The sequence below is a fragment of the Sapajus apella genome, unplaced genomic scaffold, assembly GCF_009761245.1.
Source record: "Sapajus apella isolate SASKATOON/1434 unplaced genomic scaffold, GSC_monkey_1.0 scaffold655, whole genome shotgun sequence".
NCBI lineage: Eukaryota > Metazoa > Chordata > Mammalia > Primates > Cebidae > Sapajus > Sapajus apella.
The window spans coordinates 8,461-17,182 of record NW_022437581.1 but is presented as its reverse complement, the minus strand read 5'-3'; the positions used below and the strand labels follow the sequence as shown (position 1 = coordinate 17,182).

The window sequence follows — 8,722 nt, the reverse complement described above, 5'->3', positions numbered from 1 at the left end:
GTGGCTCATGCCTGTAATCCCAGCACTTTGGGAGGCTGAGGTGGGAGGATCACCTGAGGTCAGGAGTTTCAGACCAGCCTGACCAACATGGTTAAATCCTTTCTCTCCTAAAAATACATAAATTAGCTGGGTGTAATTGTGGGCACCTGTAATCTCAGCTACTTGGTAGGCTGAGGCAGAAGAATCGTTTGAACCAGGAGGCAGAGGTTGCAGTGAGCCGAGATTGAGCCATTGCACTCCAACCAGACCAACAGAATGAGACACTGTGTCAAAAATAAATAAATAAAAGTTAGCATGTGCAAAATAAAAACATATGTAATGAAATAATTGTTTTACATAAAATATTACTTTGAACAAGCTGTGCTAAGTCAACCTTCTTGCAGCTCATCTGAAACTTGTCTGTTGAGCTTTGAGCCCCCAAGTGTGGTTTTCTGTACTCTATAAATCCAATCAGTCAATTTACCCCTTCCTGTGCAATCTAATCAGTTTCAGGAAGTGGGTGTGGTCTTGTGTGGGCCCTTACATGATAAAAGGATGCTTATCCACACACCTCTCCTTCAGTGAGGACCCACTGGATTTCTGGCTTTTGGGCTTTGGAGCACCAGGAGTTACTTCTAATCTTGATATCGACAGAGCTTATAGAAAAAGATCATTCATAGTAGTCTTGTGAGTATCATTTACAGTAAACCCATCATGATTACTTTTTCTCTTAAAAATACTTAAAATTTACCTGACATCATGCTTGGGTCTTTTCTAAGCAAACAAGTAGCTGTCCTAGTGCTTTTACATCAAATCAAGATAAAGTATCTTTTATTTGTAACATACGATTTTTGTTCCCATGCTATTTGATTTTTTTATGTGACTATTTTCTGTATTGTTGGATTTTTTAAGTATGAAAAGATATCTTTCCAGGGTTTCATGCAGTGATAGAACCCATCAAATACCTAAAATGTTCACTAAAATGTGGGCCTGTAGTAATGGTTATAATGTTCACCACAGTAAAAGTTAAAAATGTTGAATTGCTTTGAAAATTCTTGTTGCAAAAGTCCTATTTGCTGCCTCTTCACAATTTTCAGTTTGCAGACTCACTTGAAAGCTGTTAAAAACAGATCTAACTGCCCTAGTGTGCTGGCTCATGCTTGTAGTCCCAGCACTTTGGGACACTGAGGCTGGGAGATCTCTTGAGGTCAGGAGTTAGAAACTAGCCTGGCCAAAAGGGCGAAAAGCCGTCTCTGCTGAAAACATGAAAAAATTATCCTGGCATGGTGGTGGGTGCCTGTAATACCAGCTAATTGGGAGGTTGAGGCAGAAGAATTGCTTAAATCTGAAAGTTGGAGGTTGCAGTAAGGTTGCAACAACAAAGAAGGAAGGAAAGGAAGGGAGGAAGGGAGGAAGGAAGGAAGGAGGGAGGGAGGGAGGGAGGGAGGGAGGAAGGAAGGAAGAAGGAGGGAGGGAGGTAAGGAAGGAAGGAAGAAGAATTGGGGGCTACGCTTCCATTAACTGCATTTCTGAATTTTCTAGTTTAGCACAGAAAACCTAAAGCATGTCTTCACTTTTTTGTTATTTTAGAAGATAATTTATTAGTTTTTAATGAATTTTTGCTATTATAGTTTAAACAGTATTTCAGAATGTGAAAGTGTTCTCTCTGATCATCTGAATTGACTATGGAGACATTTCTAAATTAATGGACATTATTTACAATTAATTTATTGAAAGGAAGAGTTTTGATATTAAAGTTAAAAGGACTAATTCAATGAATGATAATTTTAGGAGTCGACAGTTGAAGTCCACTTTGATTGATTAATCAATCTTAGATAAAACCTACTTCACTTATAATTGTCTAAGAAAGCTTCATAGGTGAGTTTGGAGGCAGGGAGTATAGAATAATAGCATAGATACTAGGTGTCTTTCATATATTATCATCATGGAATCATTGAGGGAGATAGAATGACAGAGACAGGAAGAGACTCAGAATGTGCTTATTCATTAATCAGCTTATATAAGTGACGCAGAAATCATCCCAACGTTTACCCTCTTCCCAGGATTTAAGCTTGTCTAAGTAATTGGGAATGATTGAGAGCACTGCTTCTTTAACAATAATACCATGAGGATTCTCGTCTCATTTTCCCATTTGAATCACAGTTGAATCTTCACATCTATGGGTTTCATACCCATGGATTCAACTAATCTCAGATAAAAAATATTTGCAGGAAGAAAAAGCAGCTGTACTGAAGATGAACATGCACTTTTTTTTTTTGAGACAGAGTCTTGCTCTGTCACCCATGCTGGAGTACAGTGGCCAGACCTTGGCTCACTGCAACCTCTGCCTCTTGGGTTCAAGCGATTCTCCTGCCTCAGCCTCCAGAGTAGCTGGGACTACAGGCATGTGCCAACATGCCCATCTAATTTTTTGCATTTTTAGTGGAGACTAGGTTTCACCATGTTAGCTAGGATGGTCTCAATCTACCGACCTCATGATCTGCCAACCTCAGCCTCCCAAAGTGCTGGGATTAGAAGCTTGAGCAGCTGCACCCAGCCAAACATGTGCATATTTTTAACAGCCTTCTTGCTGTTCCTAAACAGTATGGCATTACAAGTATTTATACAGCATTTACATTGTATTAGGTATTCAAAGTCATCTGGAGATAAAGTATTCAGGAGGATAGATTTAGGTTACATGCAAATCCTATACCATTTTCTAAAAAGAGACTTGAACATCTTAGGATTGTGGTATCTCAGGGAGCCCTGGATCCAATCTCTAATGGCTATTGAGGAAAAACTTCATAAATCCATCATGTCTGCATTTGCTATGTCTCAGTTTGTACTGGAGTTAAGTTGTTGGATAGATTGGACAGAACTCAAGTAGATAAGGAAAATTGTCTACCAGCCTTTTTCCCCCTATCATTGGGGAAAATACAAATAAGAGTGGTAAATTCTCAGATTTTTTTTTTTTAAATTTTCAGAAGCATGGATTCAGCCAGACTGCAGGCCTTCCAGAATGAGGTCACCTGCACCATTGGCATGAACTACTTCATAGACTAGGTCACCATTGCCTGTGTGCACAACTTTTGCAGGCCTTACCTCTGCCTCTGCTGGGAAGAAGGCAGAGCACCAATGCACTGCCCTGCATGCAGAGAGAGCTCAGAGAAATCTGATTTCAAAACCAATGTGGCCCTCAAAAGGCTGGCTTTTCTAGCCAGACAGACCAACCTCAGAGAGAAACATCCACAGCTCAGGCAAGCTCTGTGTGCGACATGAGGAGACTAAGGAGCTCTTTGGTGAGGCTGACAGGAGATTGCTCTGTGGGCCCGGCTCCCAGTCACTAGAGCCCATGGCTCACAGCCACAGCCCAACAGGATGGGCTGCTGACGAAAGCAGGGTACGTGATGCCTCTAAGGCAGTTTGAAATCTACAGAATCTTAAATCACAATGATGAAGGCCTATGCTAATGATGGTGATGGGAATGCAGATGGTGGAGGTGGTGATTATTCCACGTCAATCATAAGACAGAAATGTGTCATTATGCAGCCATAAAAAAAGATGAGTTCCTGTCCTTTGTTCCTTTCCAGAACCTGAAAACCATCATTCTCAGCAAACGGACACAAGAACAGAAAATCAAACATCACGTGTTCTCACTCATTGGTGGGTGTTGAACAATGAGAACACATGGACACAGGGAGGGGGGCATCACACATTGGGGTCTGTTGGGGGGAAATAGGGGAGGGACAGTGGGGGGTGGGGAGCTGGGGAGAGATAGCATGGGCAGAAATGCCAGATATAGGTGACGGGGAGGAAGGCAGCAAATCACACTGCCAGGTGTGTACCTATGCAACAATCTTGCATATTCCTCACATGTACCCCCAAACCTAAAATGCAATAAAAAGAAGACAGAAATGTGTTCTTTTAATGTTGCTGACTAATTTGACACTCTAATCAAAGCTGTATTGAGCCTTCACTAAAGCAGATTTCCTTAGAAACATTGTTCAAATGTGTGCTATGGAGCTGTGAAGCAGGTGGCCAACAGCATAACACTTTTCAAAGTCAGATTATATAAAAGCCAGTTTCTCAGAAAATTGATGCTTTTATCTGAAGGGTCCCTAAAAACTCTCTATTATGCTTCTATTACTTTTCACTTCCAAATTATTAGAAACAAATTTGTTTAACATGGAAAAATCTGATCACTCCACTCTAACTTAAATTCATGATTCTTTCAAATACAGCCTTTTTTTTTTTATCAGTAATGGGATGATATCTACTATACTGTCCTCATTATTGCTAAGCTTCTTGTTTATGTTGCAGGAGAAACTCATAAAGGAAATGGACTATTTATGGAAAATCAACCAAGAAACACAAAACAATGTAAATCAGGAAACTAGCAAAACTCATTTGATAGTGGTAAGAATAAAAATCTTTCCTTTTGTTTTTATCAAATAAACACAATGTTGGCTTATAATTTTTAGCTAAATTCAAACTACCACTTAAAAGATAGTGATTTCATCCCATAAAAATGTAATGATTTCAGTTGACATAATAGAATTCACAAATAGAGAGGCCCACACAAGCTAGCCAAGTAATTTTAATATATTTGATAGATGGCATTTTATGTCCCCTAGTTCAAATTTGTAGGTTGGTATAAACATTTTCAGACACTGGAAATGAGACAACATTGTACTAAGGTTGGGTGTGAGGAAGAGGAAAGAAATAGAATAGTTTGTAGAGGAAAAATATAGTAAAAAAAAAACCCATATGCATAGTATGGCGTATGGCTTAAATGTTTTTTTTAACTTTAGGTGAATCAGCATGGAAAAAACCTAAAAGGCAGAAGATTAATAGGGGAAATAACTGACTTGGTAAGAACAGTGAAGAAGCATCACAGGGAGAGAATTGAGGAGTCTTTATATAGGTTTTGATTTAAACAGGGAAAGAGAATAGGAACATGTTTTCTTTTAGTGACAGAAGAAATAGCAAATATTCAAGACGCTGCAAGAGTAGGCAGAAAATTTATCGAATTGCTTGATTACACCCAGAATATAATTATTGCAGTTTTCTGTTGAGAGTGACAACATGTAATCAAAGAGACATTTTAACCAAATGTCTCTGCAGGACTATGTGGATTTAAGGAAGGTGATAATCAATATTCAATTTCAAAAGATGCATCAATTTCTTGAAGAGGAGGAGCAACTTTATCTACAGGGACTGGACAGAGAAGAAGAGCTTTTCCAACCACTCCCAAACAGTCAAGTGAGAATGACCCGGAATTCAGAAAGGATGAAAGACATGTACAGAGAGCTGTGGGAGATGAGCCACATGCCTGGCATGGAGCTGCCCCAGGTGAGGGGGGAGGGTCCATCCTCAGAGAAAGGAAGCCTTTGCTGGACGATGCTGCTGGGACGTGGTATGTCACCTGCATAGGTCACGACTGTCAACTAAGTGACACCTGCTGTCTGACATGCATCATTACATTTGTCCAGTCATTTATTACTGCATGCTTTGGTAATCTTTGGGAAGTTTTTGCCATTGTAGTACGTAGCAGGAAAACATTCTCTTCAATAAAATTAGGAGTACTATCCACGCAGAGAGACTATCCAAAGTCAGCAGAACCCCAGGCCAGGGGAAGGTTACTAATATTCCACTTATGTGCCCTAGTTCCTCCCCACTCTCTGAGGTCCCATACAACAGTGATTTACTGAAGACATTGAGGCTTTTCCCCTTGCCTGGGCAAGGTTTGTAAAAGTTGTTCATCAGTGTCAGTGTACTCTGTTTCTCATATGGTTCCCTGTTTTGTTTTAACAGTTGTCATGTGTGGTCAGACCTTTCCTTGGGAATAAGATTAGGAAACTAATGACCCTGGAACCCAGGTATCCTTGCTTCACTCCACAATCTCTTGCTGAGCTCCTTTGCTCTTAATGTCCGCCGATGAAGCCTTTCATGGTTTAGTTGAGGTTCTATTATTAACGTAGCCTGGAATGATTCGTTAGAGGGGAATAAGAAAATATACATTATTAAAACACTGAACCAAAAAGAAACAAAAGTATGGGAAAATGCGCAGAAGGAAAATACTTTCATAATTAACATTATCTTTTATTTCTTTGCAGGAAGTCGGAAATGCATTGGCAAGGTGAGGTGCACTAAAATAATGTTATTTCTGAACAGGGCATTCTCTTGTTAATGAAGTGTATGTATACATTTGAGCTTCTAACATCATCCTCAGTGGCTGTTTTTGATTTTGTTTCAAAAGAGGCCCTGAGATCTTTTTCTCTGTGGTCTGGAAAGTTTTCATCTTAAAATTTGTATGAATTCAAATATACTTAAAAACCATTTGCCATTCTGAAGTTTGTTTTTCCCAATTCATCCATCCTGTCCAGCCCTAACCCACAGACCTTTCTAAAAAATTATTCTGAGAAATCATAGCAGTTCCTTCTACTCTAGAGGGGTGGGAGGTAGAAAAGACAGAAGTAGAAGGGAGAATCCCTAAGGATGGGCTGAGAAGGGAGGTTTGTTTCCAAAAGCATCAATGACCCGGACCTGCTCCATCACAAGACACACAGTCATAGAAAAGACCTCGGGAAAATGGTCACCCCAGGACCCTCAGCAGCAGGGCTTTCAGGCTGGAATTAGACTCCTTTGTTTTGCACAAAAGATTAAGCCCTTTGTCTCATGGAACATCCTCTGTTAGACACGGACTAGCATTAATGACAGCTGCAGGCTGAGGTCCCAAATGGTTTGGTCAGAGTTTTCTGCTGTCTGAAATATTTCCGGGATTTCTGTATATTCCCAGGGGGTGTGATGGGCAGAGGGAAGCAACGACTTTTAATGCCTTTAGAAATTGTGTAATGTCTGAGAAGAATATGTCTGGAGAAAGTGAGTTTTTGTGCAAGTAAAATTTAGAAAAAGTAACCTCCTCATGTCCCCAAGAGAATGGAATAAAACATATACGCAGTTAACCAAAACTGACAGAATTCTGAGGAAACATCTTGTATGAAAATATGGTATCTTTGTACGACCGTGTGATTAGCTCTGGGCCTCTAAGTATAACTGAGGCGATTTTTTTTTTTTTCAGGACTGATTTGGCACAGATGCAAAAGCCCCAGCTGGTAAACCCAGAGCTCACTTCATGGGGCATAACTGGAGTCCTAGACGTGCTCAACAAATTCAGAAGTAAAAGCCTGCTGCTTGGCAGTCCAGCCTCATCTTCATCCTTATTGGGTCCTTTGGTTGAGGCATTTTCCATTTAAATTTTATTATTTCTGACATGTAGGTAACACAGAGCTTTCTAAAACATCTGCCTCGTCCCTACCCGCATAGTAATATCACAATGATCAAAACTCAGTTTCCTGACTTACAGTTTGGAGAAAATGTAAAACGAGATACATATAGTATCTGCAGAATAACAGGGCAAAGAATACTCAAGTCATATAGTTATGAAGACATTAGTTCTCATGGTGGCATCAGTATTTCATGTTTATTCATTTTAGTTCAATTTTGAAGGCTTAGATTTGGCACAATGGCTTTTAATTGGTTCTATTTTAAGTACATTTATATACATTCTACAAGTACCCTTATTATTTATAAAATCAGAAAGTTTTGATCAACATAGAAAAGGACTAAAATATCCATAATCAGGACAATTCTGATGCCATCAGATACATCTCATAACCACTGAAAGGTGAGGGATTGTGAACATGGCCTAACCACGTTAGGCCCATTCTGGAGGGCAGGTCTAGGTAGCAAAGGGCAGGAACCCAGAGTAGATTGAATCAGGGGCTAAACAGATAATGTAAATCCAGAATATTATTTTCAGAAACTTCCAAACTTTACATGTGTTAATTTCTATCAAACGTTTGATATTTGCATTCCAATAAATGCATCACAATGAAGTGATGTCTACATATTGATGATCTTAAATAGTTTTAGATATGTCCTGAAACAAACTGTGTAGAGATAGATATTAAATCATTACTCCACCCAGTGATGTGGTCACATTTTTTCTCTATTATTTAAAGAATAATACATAATTGTATGTGTTGTAGTGTTGTAGTAACATTTCATCTTCATGGATGCATGGGGCTGAATTCTTTTGGCTTCTTTCATTCTGCATTTTCTTAGAAGATCAAATGAAGTTAATAAATGGACCACAGAGCCCCTGCCCCTACTAGCACTCACTGAGTGCTTGGCAGTACTTTTTCCTTGGCAGTGGGTAATTCCCTGAGTATAGAAATGGTTCCTCGCTCTATAAGCCTTTCTGAGGATGTGAGACAAGTGACATTTGGAGATGACCATCACAGTGCAGTCATAGATCCCCCAGGAGTGGAGAGCTTTGCACTGTGGGGAGCTCAAGCATTCTCCTCCCGCAGGCATTACTGGGAAGTGGATGTGACCTACTCCTCCGACTGGATTCTGGGAGTCTGGAAAGATTCCAGGACAGCAGATACCAATATCATTATTGGTTCTGATGAAAGGTTTTTTTTTTTTCCAATTTCCTCAAAGAGTAGCAATCAGAGCCAGGCCTGGTGGCTCACGCCTGTAATTCCAGCACTTTGGGAGGCTGAGGCGGGTGGATCACGAGGTCAACAGATCGAGACCATCCTGATCAACATGGTGAAACCCCGTCTCTACTAAAAATACAAAAAATCAGCTGGGCATGGTGGCGCGTGCCTGTAATCCCAGCTACTCAGGAGGCTGAGGCAGGAGAATTGCCTGAACCCAGGAGGCAGAGGTTGTG

At 40.1% G+C, this 8,722-nt stretch overlaps 1 pseudogene; it reads left to right on the top strand.

Annotated features, from left to right (window-relative positions):
- Positions 1 to 2,967: 2,967 nt before the first annotated feature.
- LOC116546184 overlaps positions 2,968 to 8,722 on the top strand; it is a 6,076-nt pseudogene continuing 321 nt past the window's right edge.